The 27,530-nt window shown below is 42.7% G+C and overlaps 1 long non-coding RNA gene across 1 annotated transcript in view; it reads left to right on the forward strand.

Moving 5' to 3' along the window:
• The first annotated feature begins 210 nt into the window (after window positions 1–210).
• Window positions 211–27,530, forward strand: part of LOC149806629 (uncharacterized) — a 99,214-nt gene continuing 71,894 nt past the window's right edge. The window contains exons 1-2 of the long non-coding RNA XR_016424832.1: window positions 211–346; window positions 1,936–2,070. This is a non-coding gene — a long non-coding RNA (uncharacterized LOC149806629). The remainder of the gene's footprint in view (window positions 347–1,935; window positions 2,071–27,530) is intronic.

Here is a 27,530-nt window from a genome sequence, read left to right on the forward strand (position 1 = left end):
CCTGTAAATGGAATTTTAAAATCGGGAGGTATAAGCAACTGCCATATCATTGCAAAAAGAAATTATTTATTTTTGTGTCACTCTTCATTTCGCTTCATAATTTTTAAAAATACTCTTAAGTTTTAATTCCATGGTCTTATTGCATTTGTAGTTAGACAAACTTTTATCGTTAACTATTGAATTTTTATCTTTTTAAATTTTTCAGGTTAAGTGTGACATTAGTCACCAATGAAATCAGTTTTGACACTTCGTCCTACAGCATCTCTTAAATAAGTGTATTCAAGTGGCGCCACTTCAGAACTTGCAAATTTATGTTAACTTCGGGATACCTCTGAAGTTCACTTTTGTAAGTACTATTGTAATTTTATTGATAATTTTAGTGTGTATTTTTGTAAATAATTTGACTCTGTTAAGCCATAATCAATGGCGTCCGCAAAGGCTGGGATGTCTCAGTGAGAGCAGTTGCTCCCCCACCCCTTATAAATATCCACGTCGGCTCTGATGTTATGTCCTTTAGAAAGACACTCGCATTTCCATTTAGACACTACAACCTTATACTTTAAAAAAAATTCTTTAACAATAATAAATGTACTGTGTGATAACCATAGATACCTCTATAAAAAAATAATCATCTTTTAAGATATATATTTATCACATATATTTAACCCTAAAAATAGTCCGATAAATGAATCCCCCAAATCTGTGTTGATACTAATGGACGATATATCAGAGTTCCCGAATGACGTCATCAGCCGCCAGATTTTGTGGTCAGCGGGCAGATTTAGGTGGCAGGGTCCAGTTTCATACATAGGCCCCTGGCAAATTTCTTAACTTAAGGCTATAGTGTGACTTTTTCAGGCAATATTGTTTACTATTTAAAGATATCGATGTATTTATGAACTAGGTGTTTCGGTCTTGTGTTGCTCTAGAAAGTAATATCAGGTATGTACACCTTCCATAGCTACACTGCAGTATGTTGATAGTGAAATACCAATAGTCGGCTAGGAAGAAGAGCTAATTCCATAACAGTAAACACATGGGTTTAGGGCAAGTAGAATATCTCAAAAACGGCATGGATAACAACTATTTTCAATTGCATCAGGCTATTTAGTACACACTGTTTTGCAGAATTGTCATCTAGGAAAAGGGCTTGGGTTTGCACTGTGAGCATCACATGGTGTCAAAAATGATCTTCGGACATGAACATTGCCGGTAGAAATTTGGGGTTGGGGTGCATAAACTTATTCTATGAACTGCCATTGACTTCTCTGTTCAAGTGGATAATATTCTTATGCTTTGTTTTAATATAGGTATCTAAAAATATGGACCTCTTTGACCTCATTTGTGTATTTGATTTTTTATACTAGGTCGCTGATTGCGGCATTAAATTTTGTACACAAAACTGGCCCCTGCCCCCTTACCATTGACTTCTTATGGTGTTTGAAAGTTGAAATAAATTCATTGAATCTCAAGATACTTTTTCAAAGATCACATACATAAATAGAACGCAAATCAAGCTTTCGGTTAGTATCTATATTTGTGATTTCTAAGTTGTCTTTTCTTCAGTGTGCCTTGTTAAAGATTTTTTATATGGCGAAAACGTCTATAATTTAAATGATGATGATGTATGACAGGTCAATTATAAGCAACGATACGAGCCCCTGTATATCATTACGGGTGAGGGGCTAGTTTATCCCCATAAGACCATGTCAGCTCAGCTCCCGCGGTATCCTTAGGAATCAGGAGTCCATGACGTAAGTTCACATTAGTAAGTAAAGTAGACTAGTGAATTCGGGGTTGTGACAAATATTTATAGTTCTAGTCTATTTTTAGAACATTTTTTCCTCTCATTTTGGTGGTGATAGAAGAGTTTTATTTATGCATTTTTGGTAGGGATTTAAAGGTAATTGTTCTCTGTGTGTATTTCGGCGACAGTGAGTAATAAGGCCTTGGTGATGATCCGGAAGTGAAATCTGTTCTGTTTACATGCTGCTCTCTTGACAGTCCAGCATCTCAAAAAAGAGCAGGTCAGCCTTTGACAAGAACTTCACCGTGAAGTCATCTTTGAAGGTATTTTAGATTAACATATGATTTGTATTGTTTGTCACACAGTGGAAAGGTCAGTACTGAGAAACAAATGTAGAGAGCATATAGTAAAATTAATTGTGTTCTATGTCCGTATCGGGTGTTGTTGCGTGTCCTTAGGCAACATACTATACATTCATTGCCCAATAAAAGCTAACTAGGCGAAACATCTTACAGTGATCTTAGAACAACAACAAAAGCCACTAGGAGAAATAATTTAAAGTGGTCTTAGACCAATCAACGCCACTAGACAAAACATCTAAATGTAGTCCATGAGCGCCCACATATAGGGGCGGAGGGGGGGGGGGCTTTTGCACCGCTCACCCCCACCCCCCACCGATTTGACCTCTAAACATGTTTGGCATACATACGTAAACATAGTAGCTGATCACTACATGTTTCCCCCCCCCCCCATTATTCTGCGGTCGCCCATGAAGTAGTCTTATAACAACAATCAAAGCCAATAGGAACAATACCTGAAAGTGATGTTACACCAATAAAAGTCACTTGGCAAATTACCTAAATACCTTAAAGTGGGCTTAGATCAATTAAAACAGAAACGTTTGTACATCTCTGATGCGCATGAATAACATTTGTTGCATTCTTGTCTGAGCTGTGGTTATAAGTGTCAACTTGATGGCTTTCCTTTCTCGTGTATAATAATAATAATCATAATAATATATGTAACAGTTAATTTTGAAGACAAATATTACTGCACGATAAATGAAGTCAATTTTGTCGCAGTCAGCGTGACACGTAACAATTACCTTTGACAAATGGGCTAGGCCCGCAATAAATCGCTAGCCTCCAATGGTTTAACATTCCTGGTTGGTGGTATGATTGATTTTTAATAAGAATCCGCTTGGATAACGATCAGAAAGATATTTTAACTTGGGGTTAAGGAGCGGGAAACGACGAGGTAGAGACAATCCAGAGACAATTTGTTCCATTTGGAAATAAGTGTCATAAAACGAATTTTATCCAGAAATAGTTATTAATTAATGCGGAACCGAGATAATTCTAACTTCGATGGGTGTGCTAAAGTTTTGGCGATTAAAATTCAATGTTTTAAGTAATTTCCATAGCGTATTAGCCAGTCCAAGATTTCTGCGGAAAGGAAAGTCATGGCTCTGGGGGAATAGAAAGTGTTCTCCTGTTAGGGACAGGGGCGGGGCAGGGGGGCAAACGGGCATATATCGCCGGGTAATGGGCCCGTGAGAGGACTCGGGCCGAACAACATCTTTTAATTTCATAAAAGAAAAAAAATTGTTTCAACAAGAACTAGGAGAAGCCCGGGTGTTTCTAACCCCAATTATTTCAAACAGGAACGCCTTGGCTGACTTATGCGTACGACGATGCCACTCAAACCCCACACGCCTATTTACTCGTTGATTTAAAACATACTGCAGCCAATTATTTGCGATTTCGTACCCATTTGTTTCACCACTGGTGCCAACACAGAGGGCCTATCGTGTACACTACCCCTTCGTCGACTTAACAACAACAAAACAAATCTATAAAAACCTAGAACACTTTGGGTCTGTCTCACACAGCGTCAACATGACGTTCCTTCAGTATCATCTTCCCGTCAAATTGATTCGAGCTTTGTACGGCATCAGTCGCGATAAAAATCCACAAATACGTGCTCGTGTCTTAGAAGCCAGTCTCAAAGAAGTGTTACGATGGTTTACGGTGACAGCACGTCAGTTACTGCAAGGCATCATTCACATTCCACATCAAACCAAACGCTTTTTTGAGAGAAACAAGGTGGCCTTGACGCAACTGGCCGATCCCCGCATCGAAACTCAAACCAAAAGCAAATCATTTTGAAACCTGGAGGTAGCGGTTCTCCAGGAGGTGTCATCCCATGCTCCCTCTTAAAATGGAATCCCAATGCCCCCAAAGTCTTCCGCAAGAAAAAAGTCAATCCCAAGAAAGCCAAACAGACCTAGAAGAAGAATAAGAACAGTGGTGTCAAGACCAGGTCACAGCAACAGAAAAAAGCATACAGAAAAAGAAAAACCCACAGAAAAGACCCTAGAAAAACAGCTTCTTCTAGCAAGAGGCCACGATCTACAGCAACGGTGACGGCGTCTCCAGTAGCCTCAGGTTATTCCACTTCTCCGTTGCTCGTGATGCCAGCCAAGCCCAACTGGAATATGGATGGAATACCATCGTAGGCAAGAACAACGGACCCCGCATTTACCTCCCAATCCTAATTTGACCGAGATGTCCCAGGTACAACACGAATTGCAGTCGTTGATGGATCACAACGATTTGTCCGAAACAGAAAAATCGCAAAGCTACGGTCAGCTATTTCAGCGACTGCATCTCTTTCACCAGAGACCTTTAGACGAAACAGCTCTGCCAACTCTGAAAGGTTTTACGACTCTGATTAAAAGTCCCTCACCACCACCACCACCATCGTCACCACCCCAACGGTCAAGACAGACGCAGTGCCACGAATGCCTGAGGAAGGAGAGGTACGAGAAGTGTTTCAAACACCGTCAGTAGCTCCCATTCCTAGTAAGATTGCAGTGTACTTGTTGACCCTATCCTCCACTCCCCAACAAGAACTTCGACATAAGTCACAAAGAAAGAAGGAAAACCAGAAGTGAAAAAAGAAAAGAAGACCAAAGCCATTCCATCACCACCACCACCACTGCCATCACTACCCTCAACTTCTACTGCCGTGGCACATCAGACACGTAAAGCCGTTTCCAAACCACCGTTTCGCCCCATCCAAAGTAGCATCAGTGAAGAGAGGTTGACGTATTAAAATACGGAGAGGTTGTTAGCCAGCATTTACTACGATCCAGCCCATCTTGCAGGAGTACAGAAATTGTATAGTGCTGCCAAAACCCGTCTGAAAAGTCTCCGTTTACCTCATGTGCAACGATGGTTACAAGATCAAGCCACGTACACTTTACACAAACCCATTCGAGGAAAATCCTCCAGAAGTCGCACCCAAGTAGACGGCTTCGATCATCAATGGCAAGCCGATTTAGCCGATGTCTCTCATTTGGCCACCTACAATCGTTGCTAAGAATATTATTTTTTGGTCATCGACGTCTTTTCCAAATTTACCTGGGTCATACCATTGACTTCCAAATCGAGTATTGAGTTAGTACGAACCCTCAAACTGGTGTTGAAACAAAGTGGTCGTCACCCTCTTCGATGGTAATCCGACAAAGGCACCGAATTTCTGAACCAAGCTTTCCAAATTTTTTTAAAGAAACGTGACATTCATTTTTTCACCAGCGAGAATTCCGAAACCAAAGCCAGTATCGTGGAACGTTTTCCACGCACATTGAAAGACCGCATTTGGAAATATTTTACGCATCAACACACTCTCAAGTACATCGGATGTGCCCACCCCACCCCCCACCCCCAAGAAGTGACTCCCGACAACGAAGTGACTGTTTTGTTACGTCTTCGATGGTGGCTGTCCCCAAGAAAGGTGGTGTGTTGGGAGCAGGAGATTGGGTGCGCATTTGCAAAACCAAAGGCGCTTTCGACAATGGTCACTTACCCAACTGGACCACCGAATTGTTTCGTGTCACTAGACGAGTGCGTGGCCGTCATCCTGCCGCCTATAAATTGGAAGACATGAACGGGGAAGTGTTACAAGGAACGTTTTAGTTGCCCAAGTTACAACGTGTGGCCAAAAAAGAAGACGAAGTGTACGACATCGAAAACATTCTCGAACGAAGAACCCGTAAAGTGGGAAAAATTCGGTGTCAAAGAAGTCAAAGTGCGCTGGAAAGGATATCCTCCCAGTTTTGATTCTTGGATCGTCGCAAGTCATCGACTATAAAAAGAAGTGATCATCATGTCTTTCAACACAGTCTAATCCGCTACCACCGCAGTGACCACTCCTTCATCGAGTTCTTCTCTGCAATATCTACAAAAGCAACCCTTGTGGGTGTGGTGTGGAAAACGTGTGCCTAAAATGCAAATCGTCCTTTTCTGCCAAATCTCTGTGGTGTATTGTGTCATCGGTGCGGTCATTGTTAAGTTGAGTTTGAAACTGAGCAGTTGCATCGGTCACCTTTACCCCAATCCTTCCCTGAAATACTTCTCTAACGGGAACAACGGAAGTCTTGTGTCCAACATCAGTCACCACTCCAATAATAACCACAACAGCAGTCCTCTTTTATACACTGACTTCGAGTGTCCCCTCGAACAGCAGCGGAACTCTAAATGAACACAACAACCAATTTTACTTAACGTTACCCAGTGACAGTTCCATGGAGGTGTTTCCCAATAATACTTTGTGTTTTTACACGGCCAAATTACCTCAGGCCATCCAATTAGATCACGAAGTCCATTGTAAAGTGGCTTTGGTGGAAATGATTTACGCTACACAAACTCAAAACATCACTGAAACTCAAAACACTTTCCAGGTCGAAATTCTGAAAGTCCCATTGCAAGAAGAAATAAATAAAACCGGGATTTCTGGTGATACAAAGTCAGCAAGCAATTCATTAATCAGCATCTACGCGTTGAAAATTCAGCCAGGCTATTATTTTAGCGGTGAACATTTGGTGGACACGATTGCTGACAGGTTCGAGGCAGCGTATGGCAAAGCCCTGAACAGAGTCGAAAAAGTGTTAAGATGGAATACCATAAAGTGGCTCGTCGCCTACTGATGAATTTCAGGATACTGAAACATTGTCCATCATGTTTAATGGTAGTTTGTTTGAAATTTTGGATGGACATCCACAGATGGTAGCACAGAATCTGACCAACAGTAATATGGATTTTTACAGGGCTTTTGGATCTCCTGTAGAACTGAACCAATGACTCAATTTGATCTTTGTGAATTCCGATGTGGTGGAGTACAATGTAGTGGGACACACCTCCATACCGTTACTACGTGTCATTCCTTTCAAAGTGCATTCTACCACGAGCAATGACCAGGAAGGTTGAAACACATATCACGTTCACCGCGAGTTTGTACACCCTCACTAATTACCCGTCAGTAAGTCGTATTTTGCCACTGTAAACATTGCTATAAAAGGAGATCTGGGACAAAATATCCCATTCTCCAAAGGGAAAGTCACAGTGAAATTCCATTTCTGAAAACGATTATCAAACAAGTTGCAAGTCATGTATCCAGTGTACCGAAGCGTCCCACGACAGCAAAGACATGGTTTAGGAGATATGCTGAAATAGTCCTTTCGTTCGGTGGCCCTGGTTTTGAAACCGATAGTGGCACGAGGATTGAACGCTTCGAAAGATGACGCATTGACGCACGCTAAAAATTTCTCGAAAATGTCATCACTGGCAATCAAAACCCCAAAGAAGATTTCTTGAGAGCAGGCAAAAATGTCTTGCTCCAAACGGGCAAAGACATTTTGGGCCGAAGAGAAACTCCTTAAATGCCATGGACGCTGTCGAGTCAGGCATTCCTGCTTCCCTGACGCCACAACAAGGACAAGGCAGAAAGAGACTAGGAAGACACCCTTGCAGAGGACATCACACCACTGAAGCTAGAGAGACCAAGAAAAGAAGAACCGTCCGAGACTTAGAACTTTTTTGATTATAAAAAAAGAGAAAAAATAATTAAAATGATGCACCGAGAGTCTTGCGCCTGTTCCAAGTCGGAACTGGATCTGTTTTCCATGCTACGCACCATGATGACGATGCAAGAATCCCAATGGGTCGAAATTCATCCTGTATCCTCTGTCAAGGACTCCGGATCAGCTCCCATCGAGTTTGAAATCCACGGACATCCCGAAGATTACATCGATCTGAATAGCAGTTACTTGTACTTGAAAGTGAAAGTGATGTATACATCGACGGACGCACGGTCCTGATATAAAGGACGAAGATGAAGTAGCCACCGTCAACAATTTCATGCATTCCTTGTTCAGTGGAGTGGATTTGTACTTGAATAACAAACTAGTCAGTGGCATCATGAACACTTACCCTTATCGAGCGTACCAGGAAAATCTCTTGACTTACGGGGAAAAAAAGCCAAGAACACCCATTTAGGTGCTTGTGTGATATGGAAACCTGACACAGCAGGCAAATTCAACGATACCGATTTGATTACAGATAAAGAACCAAACTACAATGTGGGACTCAACAGTCGAGAAACAAAATCATTGAACCTAACAAAATTTTTGAACTGATGGATTGTTTGCATTTAGACATGTGGTTGCAAGAGAAGTATTTACTGAACGCAGTGGATGTCCGCTTGAGACTGAATCGTAGCAGTGCCGCTTTCCATTTGATAGATGAGTCTGTCTATTATAAAACAGTCATTCAAGAAGCCAGACTCTACGTACGACGTGTGGAAGTGTTACCTAAAGTGGGAAACGATACCAGTCACACTTTGAACAGAACGACCGCCAAGTATCCAATACGACGCATGGAAGTGAAAACTTGTACCACATCCGCTGACATCGAAGATCATATGTTCCAAGGACAGTTACCCAAACGTTTGATCATTGGTATCGTCAAAAATACAGCCTTCAATGGAGCCTTCAAGGAAAATCCTTTTGAGTTCAGCACTACATCGCGTCCACGATCGAAGTCAATCGAGATGGCAAAACCTTGTGTACCAGGTCTTTCGAACCTGACTTTAGTGAAGAGAACAAGAATTACTTGAGATCGTACTTGTTCCTGTACGAAGCCACTGGACAGTTAGGAACCAACACCAGTCATGTCATTACGTACGAGGATTATGCAGAAGGTTGCACTTTGTGGGCCTTTGATTTCATTCCAGATCAAGGCAGCGACAAGGGACATTTCCACCCTATAAAATCCGGCCAAATTCGTCTGGAACTTCAGTTTGCAAAGCCAATACCCGTAAACAACACGTTGAATATCATAATGTATGCCGAATTCGATAATACGATAGAAATCAACAGTTTGAGAAAAGTCATTCTAGACTATTAGAAACTATTTAAGGTTGTAGTCCCTCTTTGAATAGTGGAGATACCATGGAAATAGAATGGGAGGATACCGTGGAAGAAGAACTCAAAGACAAATACGAAGAGGACATAGTGATGAAGTCCAGATGGCAAGAACAAAAACAACATTTAGTCTCCTGTTTTGAAAAACATCTGGCAGAAAAAAGAAACACGGAATTGATTAAGAAAGATTGATGTGGATGTTAAAACGATCATCCCTGTCAAATTCAACACGATAAATGTCTGACGATGAATCAAGAAGAAATATTAGACGAAGCTTGGAGCCTCATCTCGGAAGAAGCCCTGTTGCATCAGTTGTATGAAGACTTGCGTGATCATTCCTCTCCTCCACTGATAGCATAAGAGATTCATCACATCGAAGCTCTCTTGGCCCAGAGTGCGGAGACGAAGCGAAGAAACGGTTGCTTGTCAAAGATTTTCAAGCAAAAAGTCAGGACTGAATTGATGACTTGCCGTTACCTGTGGAAAAAAGCAAGAATAAAAAAACAACAACACAAAAATGGATACCTGGGAACTTTATTACCTTTTGAACCACAGTTCGAACACTTCTTCTTGGAATCCTGTCGTATGTACTTAAGATGAACTGCCTCATTGCAAACCTCAAGACTGTCAAGCTTAAGTCATCAACACGGACGACAGTCATCTCCTAGGAACCCACTTGGTAGCAGTCCACTTTCCTAAAGGGGGCCTCGAGTGGCCGAGTGGTCTAAAACGCTCTCCGTTACGGATCACTACCATCTCACCTCTGTCTTTGTGGGTTCGAGTCTCGGATTCGGCCAATGTGGGCATGTGAGAAAGCTTGCCAGTAGCGTCTCGAGGGTCGGTGCTTCTTTCCGCGGATTTCCCGGGTTCTTCCTCCACCATTAATACTCGCCGCCATGTATAGCCTATCGTGTGCTGGAAAATGGCGTTAAACCCTACAACAACAATAACAACAACAACGTTCCTAAACAAGGTTGTGTGGAGTATTTTGATTCGTATAGATTGCCACCCTTGGAAGACGACATCATGGACTTCATGAGAATAAATGACCAGACGACATGATTCAATAATGTGAAATTACAAGCACACATTCCAAGGTGTGTGGACAGTATTGTGTGTATTTTCTTCATCAACGCAGTCTTGGATATTCTTTAGAAGAGTTAGTGATTTATTTTGATCGCCGCTCTTCTAGAAACGATGACAAAGTAGATAGATGGTTTTGTGACTATTTTGGTTATGTCTTGTCCTTAGCTAGGAAACGTAGTGTACATCAATGACCCAATGACTTCCATCAGTGGAAGTCTAGCTTGACTTCACAAAGTTGTCGACCTTGCCAAAAATAGCTTATTTGTTTGAAAAATTGTTTGTTTCTTTAAAAAATGTTTTATGGTTAATTGTTGGATGTTAGTTGTTTGAAAGAAGGTGTGTTTTGCAAAAATTGTGTCGTTTGTTTTCAAGTTTTATCATTATACATGCTCTTTGACTTCTCTATCTCTCACCCTAAAATCAACTTTATTGTATTCTGACCCAACAAAACATCGTAAGGATGTTTTCTATCACGTCTGTGCTTCAACCGTATAAAGCGAGGAAATCTCCAGTCTGACCATCCACTGTTGACTCGCTTACCCACGAATATGCATTCTAATTTAGCTAAACTAAACGAAGCATACGCGCATTTGCATCGTGTCAGGCAACGCCTGATTCCCAGACCTGAAGAGATAGAGAATGTCATGATGCTGAAAGTGACCGAAGACCTGATAGAAGAGCTCTTCAGAGAGGAAAGCAAGAAGGAGAAAGAAGAGTGGACGGAGAAGTACAGGTTTCAGAAGCAGAGAGATCAGCAGCAGCAGGAACCAGACAGAGGATTTGTCGACTGCCATGTAGACACAAAATAGTTATCCTTCTCTTTCCGAGAACAGACCCCATCCTGTGGGAAAGCTTGCCGCCAGACGGTGACGCAATCTTAGACGATAAAAGATTGCCATAACTCCCCGTCCACAAAACAGCCCTTTTTAGAGCTATCCCAGTACTCTAGAAAAGAGGCTATTCAGATTGCCAATTGGTATGAATGTGGAATAGTGTGACTATAAACACTCACTCCTTTACTGATATGTTTGTGTATTTGTGTGTTTGTATCCGTTCGCGTTCGTTTGTGTGGATATTAGAGTGTGTGTTTGTATGCGTGCACGTACGTTTGTGTGGAGAGTTGATATTAGGCTTATTCCACTTTCCCTTCTGTGTGGATATTATATTTGGGGGTTATATGCGTGCGCGTTCGTTTGTGTGGATTGCAGATGTTGGGTTTATTGATAGTAAATTTTCTTTTTTTTACCCTTCTGTTCTGTGTGGATAGTATATTTGGAGTTTGTTTTTCTCATCCCGTCCTCTGTGTGTGTGTGTGTGTGTGTGTATGTTTGTATGTGCATGTATTGGTTTTTGTCTTTATAAAACTCCCTTTATCCCTATCAGATATATTTCACCTACCTACCTACCTACAGTAGTGCGCATTCAGGTCAGCTACTTGCAACACTGTTGCCATTATTCACCTAGTGTTCAGTACAGTGACGTCATTGAAGCTAGAACTTTTGAGGCTATAAATGTAGACTCGGGGTTTCCATATGATTTTCCACGAGCTGTAGCTATAAATAGATATTACGGTTTTCAAACAGGATCGTCTCACAAGTTGTGACTAAATATAGATTGTGGGTTTTTCATAGGAATTTCCACAGATTATAGCTATAAATAGATACATGGGTGTTTATCCATGATCGTCACACAAATTGAGACTATAAATAGTTACTAGGTTTATCCATTTTAGTCTAAACCGGTGTAACCTTATATTTGGGGATATGTTTAGTCTCCTTTAAGTTCTGGGACAATTTCGTCATTTTAGCGTTACTTTTAGTCACATCCATTTTGGCGTAGGTGTTTTCCTTGATTATAGATATTTATAGCATCATTACAATTATGCAAATTTATGAACTCCGCCAACATAATTTCAGGTCTAGGTAATGTTTTATATATAAATCTCCGGCTTGTACTAGTTTATGTCTGTTTCTGCATCTGTTGTTTTTGGCCCTGTACCATCCTTGTGCCTAGACAGGCCCTATAAAATTTCCCCATTGTCGCTAGACAGGCCCGTCCATGTTCAAGGTCCCTTGATGTCCGTCAAGCTATGTCTATGTGTTGTATATGTCTATGTCTATATTGCCATTATATATGTCTCTCCCTAGACTAACGCGAATTCAGGTCAGCCCCTTGCTACATTGTTGCCAATGTTCAGTACTGTGATTTGAACTCACCTGTTCCATTCCTATTGTCCCTATACAATAATTCCACTTTCCTTTGACGCTTTACAGGCCCAATATTCCCTATGTTCAATTCCCATTGAAGCTAGAGTTGCCCAGGGTCATCTGAAATGTCTTGAGGCTAGAATTGCCCAAGGGGGTCTGTTATGTATTTTCCCATTGAGGCTAGGGTGCCCCACTTAACTACTAATATGGTACATAATTTCATCGCAATCCTTTCTGCTCCCCCCCCCCCATTCCTATATCGTGCATAAGGGACAAAATACGCAGAAATCTGGAGTGAGACAGAAAAAGAACTTGGGCTGGATGTAAACATTGAAACTCAACTTACAACAAGTAACCTATAATAATATGGTTCGTCGTATTGGGATTTATGTACAGTGTTTATATAATCAATGATACAAAGTTGCAATAGACTGTGGACATTATACGGTAAATTTATTGGTTACAAGGCACACATACTGTAGTGTAGTTAATGCTTTATTAATGTTGTTGTTATTTCTTAAACCTATTATAATGTTCTAAAAATCAAGTATTTTTAATTAGATATGAAAATGTGCAAATGCCGCTTCTCTTTCTCTCTCTCTCTCTCTCTCTCTCTCTCTCTCTCTCTCTCTCTCTCTCCAAAGTACGGACGAAAATCCATGAAAGACGAGCGTAGAGGATTTTAGCTTGTGTCATACCACGATATCTCTGGATTTAAGATGGGAGAGACATACAGACAGAGTTTTAAAGTCAAACCGACCAAAGGAAGAGAGGGAGAGTTTTATCGTCGGAAGTGATTTTATTAAAGCAAAGTAATGACTTAGATCAACTGCAGATATATTAAAATATTTTAATTACCTCTTGCTGCTTCGTCATTTTGCTTAGTTTCTATTCCACGCTAACTTCCATGCGCCAGTAAGTGAAAGGCTGAGTGTTCATATGCCCAAAAGAGTCCTGCAGAAATCCTTCTGCCATAATAAATGTTATCTTAAATTGAAATTCAGAAATCAAATTATAAATAAGGGCGGGATGCCATGTGAGAAATCATATAACTGACACCTGAAAGGGACTCATATCGACTCACCCTCCCTTATAATTCATTGTCCATAAATATAAACTATTTAAATTTAGATCATTATGAAGATATCTATATAAATAAAGACGAGGCGGAGGATGGAAATTCATATGAGAAATGATACCCGAAAGGGATTTATCCGCAAACCTCTTCTTTATGAGTAATTTAATAAAATTCAACACAACCAAGAAATAATGAGGAAAAATTCAATTAAAAATATAATTTAACTGTAAAATTATATTTTAATAAAAGAGATATTACAGTACTAATTGAACATTAAAATTGGAAAGTAAATTAATAGATGAACGATGAATGTGACAGAGAATTCATCTCAGACGTTTATTAAAGTTTCTGATGATGGAACCTGTGCCACAGTCAGTAGTAAGGTGGGACGGTCTAGGTACTAGGGGACTTTAATGTTAAATAGGGGTGTATCCACTCTGGGGAGTATGTAAATTTAACATGGGAAGCAATATCCACTCTGGGGACTATGTAAATTTAACATGGGAAAAAAAGGCATCCACTCTGGGGACTATGTAATTTAACATGGGAGAAACAAATATCCATTCTAGGGACAAAGGGAACTGAACATGGTTTTTTTAAATAAAATAAAATAAAAAAAGAGGGTTGGCAATTGAAAGTCTATCTCTTTTCGAGACCTATGAGTGGCCCTGAAAAGGGCCTTTGGATTTATTTTAATATGCCCTTAACATAAAGGGCATCTGCGGCATCTTCTTGTCCTCAAGCTGCGTCTTAGTGTAGGGCCATAAATCAGAGTCCTCTTGAGGCAACCTTGTCTTTCCACATAGACTCTTCGTATCCACAGACTGGTGTCTGACTTGTGGACAACTGTTCACTTGGATCGGACATACATTAGCATGTCCGTCCTAAACATCATTGAAGACACAAGGGTGGATGATTCGACTGTGGTCCACATCTTGAGGCGCCGAGAACAGGTGAATCAATGCAGTGAACTGCGCTTATTTATAGGTAGAGGAAGGATTGAAACGGACTGAGTTCATTGACCAATCCAAACACGCGTTACAAAATTCAGTCAGTCCGCATCCAATCCGAAGAGAACAGTCTGTGACGTCACGTGGTCTATATAGATTCGCTAGCGCCTGTGCGGTGTCAATCCATGCAACAGTGATTCAACATGACGGAAACTCAGAAAACGATCAACTGGGGTGCACCAGCAGTGGAGACCACCCAAGGGAACCCGGACTTACTTTCAGAAGAGGTAAATTGGGATTTTGTGGATTTTCTTACCTCGCAAGAATTTGTTCCGGAACCTTCGTCTCCTTCTTCATTACCGCAAGTGGAGAATTTTAGACAGAGACAGAAAGAAGAATTGGAGAAATTTATACAACGACAGAAGCAAAGGGGAACAAACTTTTCTCCTACAGCAACAGCAGCAAGAAGAAGAGGTAAGAAAAAAACAACAACAAGAAGAAGTAGCAGCAAAGAAACAAGAGGGTGAAAGTCAAACCGTCACGGTACTGTTGGACATTTTAGCGGAGTTAAGAAGTTTGAAACAAATGTATCAGACTTCTTTATCACGACCGAAGAGAATACGACCTTCCCGAGCTAAACACGCCAACCCTGTGACTAAGCCTTCCGTACCACCCTTAGTGATTTCAACCAAACCATCATCATCAGAAGTAGGCCTCGGCCGTGGCAAAGGCTTAAGACAGTTAAAGTTGATTACTAAAACTCACCCCTACACCAATAACCAAAGGCCCTTTTCAGGGCCACCCACTTCTCTCGAAAAGTGATACACTTTCAATTGCCAATAATTAAAAAAAACAAAAACATTTTACCCCTATAGTACGTGTATATGAGTGCGTGAATGTACGTTCTTATTTTAAAATCAAAACCCAAAGACACTTACCTTATATAACTAATGTATTCTTTTATCAATACTTACAATCCAATTCACAATTTACAACAGAGCACTTTAAAAAGTTCATACAATTCTTCTGTCTCACTGTTTAGTCTCTCTGTTTTTTAAATTTCTTCACCGTCACAGTCTTTTCCTCCTCCTCTTCCTCCTCACTTTCTTCCCTTCTTCTTTTCTTCTCCTGTTTCTTTTTCTTTACCTGGCTGCTTTCTTCCTCTGAAGAATCCCTCTCTTCTTCTGAAGAATCCCTCTTTTCTTCTGACTCCTCTTGTTTCTTTTTTGGGCAATCTGGAGACCAATGTCCTTTTTCTTGACAATAATAACAGGTATCTTGACTTTTGTCTTTTCTAGCCCCTTTTTTTCTTTTTTGACGGTCTGGACACTCTGAAGACCAATGCCCTTTCTTCTGACAGATATAGCAAGTATCTTGACTTTTATCTCGAAAGGAAGGAGAGTAGTCCGTGGGGTGGTCTGAAGAGAATTTTCTAATGACCCCTCGCAAAGCTCTGATGAAACGTTTCATCTGGGTAGTCTCTTCCATCGTTGTGCTCGGTTTGAGAGTGAAATGAATAGTGAAAGGACAAGACAAACACCCTTTTATATACGCTGGTCTGCCAGGACTATCAATTAGTCCATGGTGTTTAAACTTTAGTCATTTGACGTTTTTCACTCAAGATGAAACGATGCAATTCATTTGAGAATAAAGAAGAAGAAAGTAAGAGGCAGAAACGTGATTTATCGCCTCGTACCAGGGCTAAAGTCTTGGCACAAATTCATGCCAGTGATTTTGAAGAGGACATGAGTGAACCAGAATCCGAACCTTCTAAACAAAGTTCACCACCCTCAGTCAACCCTGAAAAGTACTATTCCATTCGAGAGACTGAAAAGCGCTCCTCTAGAAAATTTAGAACCACGGCTTACAAATACACGGTGAAGTTTAAAGATTTCAAGGCCGAAGTACCGTTAGAGAAAGCAGAAGGGTTCATCACCGGGGTGTGGGATTCTTTGCTCACCACACTCAAGCGACAATGTCAACCCAAAGAAGACGATCGCTTGAGACTTTCCATACAACACGACGGTTTGAAATCCCCTGTTTGGATCGAGTTTAGCACCCCAGCAGAATTGACTGCTTCCAAAGTCATGGACAAGATTCAACACGTACAACAATCCAATGACCAGTTTGACATCACCGATGGAAAAGCCACACTCGACATGACCCACGTCTCTCCTCCTCAAGGGACCGGACAACGCAATAAGGTGTTTTTGGTGAACGACCTTCGCATCACCAAAATGAGCCTCGTCCAAATTCACAACCCTCAAGACCAGATGTGTTTAGCCAGGGCTATCGTGGTGGGACGAACCTATGTCAATAAGAATGACACGGTAGAATGGAAAAGAGCCTTGGAGAACATTCGAAAATCGAACCGAGCCAAACAACGAAGTGAAGCAGAACTCCTGTTACAACAAGCTGACCTGTCCAAAGACACACCCTGCGGTATTCCTGAAATGCAAACCTTGCAAGATGTCCTAGCTCCATTCTACACCTTGAAAGTGCACCCTCAAGAAGTGCGCGGGCCTCTGTTGTTTCGAGGCCAAGACATTAAGGATGTAAAATACATTCACCTTTATCATCACGATGACCATTTCGATACCATTACCACTATCACCGGATTCCTGGGATACAAATATTACTGTGAGAAATGTGACTATGGTTATAATAATCGAGAGCAACACAAACATTGCGGATTGAAATGCTCAGGATGTTTGGCCTCTCCACCCTGTCTGAGCAAAGGACAAGAAAGAGTACATTGTCCTGCTTGTCTGCGCACGTTTGTCAGCCCTGCCTGTTACCAACAACATCTGAAGACGCAAGGTTCACAGCAGAAATGTGCTTGTCAACTGCTGAGATTGTGCCCTACGTGTGGACAAGGCATACGTACCAATAATGCCAAGGCACACGTATGTTCAGGAAAGAAAAAATGTCACATTTGTCACCACATCGTGGACTTGGAACACGAATGCTACGTGCAAAAATACCAACCCCTACCAGAGAAAGAGGACGGTCACAACAGGAAAGGCAATTTCATCTTTTTCGATTTCGAATGCATGCAAGAGACCGGCATTCACATTCCTAATTTTTGCGTGGCTCATCGAGCGTGGGAGAAGTGCATTCAGGAACCTATCTTCAGTCATTGCCCTCACTGCAGTAAGATTCCTGGAGGGCGTGAAAAAATCTTTCGAGGACCGAACACGTTAGCCGATTTTGCCCAATGGGTCTTAGACCCCATCGACAAGACGTGGAGCCAAGAGGACATCGAACGTTACGGAGATTGTCATCGTCATGCCACAGTGATGGCTCACAATTTTTCCGGATACGATGGACAGTTTCTTTTGAGATACTATACGGAACAAGGCACCGAACGTCCTAAAGTCACTTTGAACGGAGCCAAAATCATTTTCATGCAAGTGGGACAAATGCAGTTTAAAGATTCGATGAGTTACTTGGCCATGCCTTTGAGTCGAATGCCTAAAACGTTTGGAATGACAGAAATGGCTAAAGGGTACTTTCCACACTTTTTCAATACGGAAGCCAATCAACATGCCGTTCTACCCCATTTGCCTGAGGCTCACTATTACGACCCCGACAACATGCGTACCAAACAACGAGAAGCTTTCTACGCTTGGTACCAGGCTCACGCCTCCGACCCCTTCGACTTTCAGGAAGAAATGCTAAAGTATTGTCGTTCCGACGTGGACATTTTACGACGTTGCTGTGGAAAATTTCGAGAACTGTTCATGGAACACGGAGGGGTCGATCCTTTGAAAGAAGCTTACACCATTGCCAAATCGTTTTCCTTAGTGTATCGACAACGATTCATGCCTGAAAACACCGTGGCTGTCATCAGTCCTCAAACGACCCACTATGTCAAACGTCAATACTCGGTCAAAGCCCTACGCTGGTTACATTACTTGTGCGACAAGGAAGACAAATGGATTCAGCATGCCTGCAACGGAGGAGGCGAAAAGACCATTGGAACGCATTCGGTCGATGGCTGGGACTTAGAAAACCCCAAGATCGTGTACGAGTTTAACGGTTGCTTATTTCACGGATGTCCCGTCTGTTACCCTGACCGTGGCACTAAAAATCAGTTTTTACAACGGACCATGGAAGACTTGTACCAGGCCACTTGTCAGCGACGCCAAAAGTTAGAACAGCAAGGATACCAAGTGGTGGAAATGTGGGAACACGAGTACGATCACCGTATGAAAACCGATCCCGAGTTTAAACGCCTTGTGGAAAGTTACCAGTTCATGGACCCGCTGAACCCGAGGGATAGTTTGTACGGAGGAAGGACCAATGCCACCTGTTTGCTGTACCAAGCCGACGAAGAGAAAGGAGAAGAAATGAAATACTTGGACGTGTGTTCGCTGTATCCCTACGTGTGCAAATATTGTCGCTTTCCTGCAGGGCACCCACAATTGTTGACAGAACACATCGACCTGAAAAACATTCGACAATACGAAGGCTTGATCAAGTGCAAAGTTTTGCCTCCCAAGGACTTGTACCATCCCGTGTTACCTCACCGTTGCCAAGGCAAACTGATGTTTCCTTTGTGCCGTACTTGTGCCGAAACGTGCAACCAAGACCAACCTTGTCAGCACACCCAGGAAGAACGGGCCTTGACGGGAACCTGGGTCAGCGTAGAAATGTTCAAAGCTCTGGACATGGGATACCAACTGTTAGAAGTGTACGAAATTTGTCACTTTCCCAAGACACAACAATACCACAAGGGTGACCCCACTCAGAAAGGTATTTTCGCCGACTACGTGGATGCCTTTTTGAAACTGAAACAAGAAGCTAGCGGCTATCCTTCCTGGTGTCACACTTCCGAAGACCAAATACAATTCAAAGAGAAATACTATGAACAAGAAGGCATCTCTTTAGACCACATCGAGAAAAACGAAGGCAGGCGATCGTTTGCCAAAGTGTTGTTAAATTGCTTGTGGGGTAAAATGGCACAACGACCGTGTTTACCCAAGACGGAGTATTTGACAGAACCTTCTCGCTACTTCCAGATGATTCACGGGAAAACCAAATACATCAAACACGTGGACTTCGTTCGCGAGGATTTGATCTTGGTCAATTACGAAGAAGATCTGGACTTTGTACAAGACGACCCTTTTGGAAATGTCATCATTGCGGCTTACGTGACAGCTCATGCTCGCTTAAAATTGTACGAAGCTTTAGAACTGTTAGGGGAACGCGTCCTGTACTTTGAAACGGACAGTTGCATTTACATCCATCACCCGAGTCAACAGCACCCTGACATCGAAGGAGACCGTTTAGGAGCCTGGACAGACGAGCATCCCGACGACAAGATTCTAAGTTTCGCCAGTGGTGGTCCTAAAAATTATGGTTACGAATACCGGGACAAACAAGGAGAAGTGCACACGCAGTACAAATTGAAAGAATTGACTCTGAATTATCGTACCAGTCGAGTGGTCAACTTTGGGGCACTGAAAGAAGCCTTGCAGTCTGGAAAACATCAACACTTTAAAGTGACCACCTATCAACCGAACAAGATTGTACATTTACCCACTCACCACATCCTCAGTCGACCCTTGGAAAAAGTCTATCAAATCGTGTACCAGAAGCGAGTGCGACTTCCTAATCATTTCACCTTACCGTATGGACACGTTGGTATTGGTCTGTATATAAAAAGGAACCCTAGGCAAGATCGATAGTTCATTGTGACTACCAAGACCAAGCGAACAAGATGAATACTTTCAGAGAAACAAAAAACAAGTTTAGAAAGGCACAATTCAAGTGTGGGGCTTCGGAAGTGGAATGCGATTGTGAGCCTTGCGATGGGTACGATGCTGTACGTTGTGACCTTAGCGATGCCGTAAAGCATCATGGGAACTTTGTTCTCACTACCCCTATCATGGAAAGTGATGCTGTGCGTGTCAAACCTGAGGGATGCGAAAGCGATGCCGCTCGTCCTCTTGGACATTTTACTGGGTTTCGTTTTAAAGGTGGATGTTCACCTTCACGTCTTCCCCCCTACGGATGTCATCCAGCCCTGAGCAAACTCCTGTGCATGTCACCCAACCCTCATCGAAACGAACCTGTGAAAGACGAATATTCGTTTCCTGTGCGTTTGTCGGAATACTGCGACTTTGAAAATCGTCTTCAATCGTTCAAAGGAAAATGGCCTAAGTATCTGGGAGGACCGACCCCCGAAGAATTAGCCAGAGCCGGATTTTTCTACTTGGGCGAAGGAGATAAAGTCAAGTCCTTAAGTTGCGGTGTGTTACTTCATCACTGGGAACCGCAAGATTCGGCCTACGTAGAACATGCTCGATGGTCACCGAATTGTCATTACTTACCCTTAGTGGGACCGAGACATTGAAGTAACTTCTTACCATAATAATCTGTTCATGGATACTTTACAAGAGAACATTCGTGTTTTGCCTGTGGAGTTGAGAGAACGCATTTACCGAGAGCTGGTCAAAATACAAGTGAAACGTAAAGAACAATTGCATCCGTTACGTCACCGGTGTTTGAACCACTGGTACCTGAATGCTATACAAGGACTGATTGAGTTGAAAGTGTTCCATTGGACAGACATTGGTCAACGACCCCTGGTTTTAAAAAGCAATGGTTTGGTATGGATAATTCTATCTACTACATTGTAAACGTACTGGATCCAATTCCAGAGGAAGAGTTAACGAATTACCAACATCTTTTACGCAATGTCGACTTAGTGAAAGAGGAAACTTCTGAACGAATTATAACGTGTAGATTAGTGTTTAAACGATTTCGATTCGACAATGAATTAAAACTATGTCTGTGCAAACAGTACATGTCTTGTGTCAGACAAAAGAGGATTTAGCATGACCTATTCATGGATACTTTACAAGAGAACATTCATGCTTTGCCTGTGGAGGTGAGAGAACGCATTTACCGAGAACTAATCAAAATACAAGTGAAACGCAAACGCAAAGTTATTCATCCGTTTTTAAATTATGCTCTGTTCCAAAGTATAAGAAGACTGATTATGAGTAGATATTACATCAGGCACAAAGGTAAGCGAGGCTGTTGGCCACCACCCAAGGATTCCAAAAACAGTGTATATACTTATGGATACTTTACAAGAGAACATTTTTGGGCTTGCCTGTGGAGTTGAGAGAAAGGATTTACCGAGAACTGGTGAAAATACACGTGAAACGTAAAGAACAATTGCATCCGTTACGTCACCAGATCTTTAACCACTGGTACCTGAATGGTATAAGAGGACAGATTCGTCAGAAATTCTTTCAGTGGTCAGACCTTGTTGAACACTTTCAGTTAGTGAATGAACTAAACGTTCGTAATTTTGGTTACTTCGAGATTCACCTACTGCAACGTATTGAGGAAGACGAGTTAAAGGATTACCAATATATGTTACGTGGAATCTGCTTAGCGGAAGACGAAACATCTAGACAAACTCTGACGTTTCGGTTACAGTATGCAAGATTTAGATTCCCTACTGGAGAACGAAGATGTCTAGTTAGAAATTACCTTTATTGCTTCCGAAACAAAGAGACTATAAAATCAGGCTGCCATGCCACGGATTATGTCACATGTTATTGAACAGATTCCGTGGAAGGAACTCAATGACCATATTCAAACCGTGGATCATTACCATCGATTATTACAAGAACTGTATCCATTCAATTTGGGACGACGCATAGTGTGTGTCTTAGTGACTTGTTTTCTGGGATTTCGTTTACCAGCCGATTCCTTGTGGACTCTTTACGAACAGTATTTACCACCCCATTCAACATGAAAGTGGTGCCTTTAAATGTTCACGAGAGACTCCTTTTGCTCAAAGCCTTACGTTTTCATCTGGATACTTCTCGACCTCTACGGGAAAAAAAGATTCGTCAACTTTTAGCTACCCAAGACGTGTATGACGATGTGTGTGTAGCTTGTGACTTACACCCCCATTGAACAGATGTCCGTGCCTGGAAAAAATGGGATTTTGAGGCTTGGACCAAGAAGTGGCCCAGTATGCTCGAGAGTTGTGATCCTTCCTTTCAACTTCCAAAGAAAAAAGTTACTTTTCAACCTGTGTTAGTGATGGTGGCAGAAGAACCCGTCACCCAGGACAGGACTGTCGTGGACAGGCCTGAAAGACCCTTTCGGGAGGACACTTGTGTGACCTTACCCCCTATAGAACTGGTCAGAACTTTACCCAAAACATGTTGTACAGACACTTGTTTTTATTCCACATTAATGGTTTTCATGTGCCTTTTATCGTTGTACTTAAGCCTTTGGCTTTTATGTATTTTTGTCTTTCGTATTCATGTTTAAAACATTCAATAAACGTGTTCTGAATAAAAAGTATATAAGCTCTCGTCTTGTTTGTTTTCGTGTCACAAGTGACATTCCTCACACTATGGCTACTTCTGCTGTCTCTGCTCCCTCTTCCTCCACTGTCAAAGTCACCGACGAACACTTAGATCGTGCCAGTTGGGAGGCTTTGTATCTTCGCCATCCCTTTAACATGCTCATTGCTGGACCTAGCGGTTCAGGCAAAACCGAATTCGTCAAACGTTTGATCGAACATAAACATCATTTGATCGATCGACCCCCTCAGCGGATCGTGTGGTGTTACAAAGAGTGGCAATCGGCGCACAGCCTCTTGCGAGAAAGTCAAGGCGATTCCATCGTGTTTGTGGAAGGCATTCCTACAGAAGACGACGGCATCGTCTCTGACTCCCGTCAAACTCATTTGGTCATTTTCGACGACATGTTAGGAGAAGACGAAGAAGAAATTAAACTGTGGTTCACGCGCAAAGGGCATCACCGTAATGCCAGTGTCGTTTACATCACTCAAAATTTGTTTCAACAAAGTAAAGCCCATCGCACCATCAGTCTCAATGCGCATTACATGGTCTTGTTTAAAAGCCCTCGAGATAAATCTCAAGTGCAAGTCTTAGCCAAACAGTTAGGGACACCTTGGCTGACTCAGGCGTACGACAATGCCACTCAAACTCCACACGCCTATTTACTCGTCGATTTGAAACCTACGACCCCCGATGATTTGCGATTTCGTACCCACTTGTTTCACCACTGGTGTCAAGACGGAGGGCCTGTCCTGTACACGTCTCCGTCCTCGACTTAATTTCACTCCATAAAAAAAATCTATAAAAACCTCAGACCCTTTTCGTCTGTCTCACACACATTTTGAACATGACGTCCATTCAGTCGCATCTTCCCGTCAAATTGATTCGTGCCTTGTATGGCATCAGTCGAGAAAAAAATCCACAAATAAGAGCTCGTGTCTTAGAAGCTAGTCTCAAAGAAGTCTTACGATGGTTCACGATGACGGCACGTCAATTACTCCAAGGAATCATTCAGATTCCTCATCAAACCAAACGCTTTTTTGATCGAAACAAAGTCGCTTTGACCCAACTGGCCGATCCCCGCATCGACACTCAAACCAAAAAACAAATCATTTTGAAACCTGGAGGGAGCGGTACTCTAGGAGGAGTCATCATTCGCTCTCTCTTAAGATGGGATCCTAATGCCCCCAAACTTCTCCCCAAGAAAAAAGTCAAACGAAGCTCCAAGAAGAAGAAAAGGACCAGGTCCCCAATGAGAACTTCTCCAGTGGCGGGACCCTCCTCTTACCAGACACCACCCCGGAAAAAGAAAAGAAGCCCCCAGAAAAAGAAACAGAGAAAAAGTCCCCAGAAAAAGAAAAGTCCACAGAAGAAAACTAGTCGCAAGAGAGGCACTTCGGTCAGGACGCAACCTTACACTCGCAAACCACGACCTGCCACGGCGGTGACTGCGTCTCCGGCAGCCTCACGTTCATCCACTTCTCCGTTGATGACACCAAGAACTGAAGAGTACTTGGAGACGTTGATCACACCAAGAACTTCTCCGTTGATGGCCACAAGAACTTCCCCAGTGGCAGGACCCTCCAATTTAGTGGCAGTGGCTGCTGCTCACAAAGTACCCTCTCCCAAAATGAAAGTCCAAGAAAGATCGGGCATGTTACAAAGATTACCGGATTTGTCCAAGCAAGAACTGGCTCGATTTAGTCCGTTGCGTACACCTGCACGACGTGTCATGCCTGTCCTCAAATTGATACGACGTAAAGACAATCAGTGGCGACGCGTTCCAGTATAAAAAAGGCCTGTGACCAAGTCGGGGGTATCAGTGTTTTTGGTGCTGAAGACTCAAAGATGTCACCCTCCAGAAAACATCCCTCTTATAAACAACCCCAAGGAAAGAAAAGGAAAGGACTGCCACCACGTTTAGTCAAACATGGGGACATGTTATCTGTCCTGTCCAAAGCTTCTCCACCCCTACGAAAAAAACTCATTCAATCAGCTTCCAAAGAGGTTATCGATACCGTGTGCGAATGTTGTTTGAACGCCTTGAAAGGCACGATCCCTTTGTCCAAGCACCAGAAACAATGCTCCGGCAAACATCGTCACGTTCTTCGCCAAATGGTTCAAAAGAAAATTCCCATTCGTCAAAAGAAGAAGATGTTGGTCCAACGTGGAGGCATTTTACCCCTCTTGTTAGGCCCCTTACTGAAAGGAGTCTTGGGAACCATGTTGGGAGGACTGGTGGGAGCAAGATAAAAAGGCCCTCGGAAGTCCCAAGATCTCAGAATCGACCCCTGACAACCCCATGGAAGGACGAAAACTAGCTTTAGTGCCTTACAAACGATGGATGGAATACCATCGTTGGCAAGAACAACGCACCCCGCATTTACCTCCCAATCCCCATTTGGGCGAGATGTCCCAGTTACAACACGAATTGCAGTCCTTGATGGATCGCCAAGATTTGTCCGAAACAGAAAAATCTCAAAAGTACGGTCAACTCTTGCAACGACTGCAACTCTTTCACCAGAAAGCTTTAGACGAAACAGCTCTACCCACTCTGAAAGATTTTAAGACCTTGATGAAACGTCAGCACCATCATCACTACCACCACCACCACTACTACCATTCCAAGGGGTCACCAGACATGCTACCCCACGAAGACCTGAGGAAGAAGAGATGCGAGAAGTGTTTCAAACACCGTCAGCAGCTCCCATTTCAAGTAAGATTGCAGCATCCTTGTTGACCCCGTCCCCCACACCCCAACGAGAAGAAATGAAAGCTTGGGTTAAAAAGATGATGTCCACTCCTCCTTCGACAGAAGTGAAAAAGAAAGAAGGGAAACCAGAAGTAAAAAAGAAAAGAAGACCAAAGCCATTCCATTGCCACCTCCACCACCACTACCTTCGACTTCTACTCCCGTAGCCCATCGGACACGTAAATCCGTTTCTAAACCACCCTTTCGACCCACCCAAAGTAGCATCACCGAAGAGTGGGTGACTTATTAACACACAAACAAACACAAAAAAATGGAAAAAGTCTTAGCCAGCATTTACTACGATCCCTCCCATCCTGAAGGTTACACAGGAGTTCAAAAATTGTATCGTGCTGCCAAAACTCGATTGAAAAGTCTCCGTTTACCTCAAGTGCAACGATGGTTACAAGAACAAGCTACCTACACTTTACGCAAACCCATTCGACGCAAATTTTCCAGAAGTCGCACCCGAGTGGAAGGCATCGATCATCAATGGCAAGCCGATTTAGCCGATGTCTCTCATTTCGCCAACTACAATCGCGGCTACAAATATTTGTTTTGTGTCATCGACGTCTTTTCCAAATTTGCCTGGGTCGTGCCCTTGACTTCCAAATCGAGCAGCGAGTTAGTGCGAGCCCTGCAACGGGTGTTGAAACAAAGCGGTCGTCACCCTCTTCGATGGGAAACGGACAAAGGCACCGAATTTCTGAACCAAGCTTTCCAAAAAGAATTAAAGAAACGTGACATTCATTTTTTTACCACCGAGAATCCTGAAACCAAAGCAAGCATCGTGGAACGTTTTCAATGCACTTTGAAAGAACGCATGTGGAAATATTTTACGCATCACCACACTCTGAAGTACATAGACATCTTACCGCACCTGGTGCAAGCGTACAACCAATCTTACCATCGAAGCATCGGACGTGCCCCGCAAGAAGTGTCTCCCGAGAACGAAGTACTGGTGTTTGAGCGCCTGTTTGGTACGTCCCCGACGAGGGCTGTCCCCAAGAAAAGTGGAGTGTTGGACGTAGGAAATTGGGTGCGCATTGGCAAAACCAAACACACTTTCGACAAAGGTTACTTACCTAACTGGACGACCGAATTGTTTCGTGTCACTGGACGAGTGCATGGCCGTCTATAAATTGGAAGACATGAAAGGAGAAGTGCTCAAAGGAACGTTTTATTTGCCCGAGTTACAACGTGTCACCAAAAAAGAAGACGACGTGTACGACATCGAACGCATTCTCGAACGCAGAACCCGTAAAGTGGGCAAACGACGTGTCAAAGAAGTCAAAGTACGTTGGAAAGGATATCCACCCAGTTTTGATTCTTGGATCGACGCTTCGCAAGTCATCGACTATAAAAAGAAGTGACCATCATGCCCTTTTACACAGACGCAGCTACGTCGACCACTCCTTCACCCAGTTCTTCTCTGCAAGATTTACAAAAACAACCCTTGTGGGTGTTGCGCGGAGAACGTGTGCCTAAAACGCAAATCGTCTTTTTCTGGCAAATCTTCGTGGTGTATTGTGTCATCGGGGCAGCCATCGCCAATTTGAGTTTGCAACAAGGAGACAAACAATTGTGGACCATTTTATTGAGCAGTTGCATCGGTTACCTGCTTCCCAATCCCTCCTTGAAATTCTCCTCGAACGGGAACCACGGAAACCTTGTGTCCAGTGCCAGTGTGAGTCACCACTCCAATAACAACCACAACAACAACCCCTTTTTGAGCGGAGACACGCATCTGACGTTCAGTAACCCCTCGGACAGCCACAGAACTCTGGAATTATGAGTCACCAAAACCAATTTTACTCAACCTTACCCAGTGACAGTTCCATGGAGGTGTTTCCCCACAACACGTTGTGCTGTTACACGGCCAAATTACCTCAGGCCATCCCATTAGATCACGAAGCCCATTGGGAAGTGGCTTTGGTAGAAATGATTCACCCTACACAAATCAAAAACATCACTGAAACTCAAAAAAATTTTGAGGTCAAAATTCTGGACCCAACAGTGCAGCAAACCATGATGGCCACTCCTCAACATAAATCATTTCTTGCGAAGACCCCAATACCCCGTAGCAGCAGTGACACTTCTCCTCCTT

This window comes from Sinohyriopsis cumingii, chromosome 1 (genome assembly GCF_028554795.1).
Source record: "Sinohyriopsis cumingii isolate HCF-2022 chromosome 1, ASM2855479v2, whole genome shotgun sequence".
NCBI lineage: Eukaryota > Metazoa > Mollusca > Bivalvia > Unionida > Unionidae > Sinohyriopsis > Sinohyriopsis cumingii.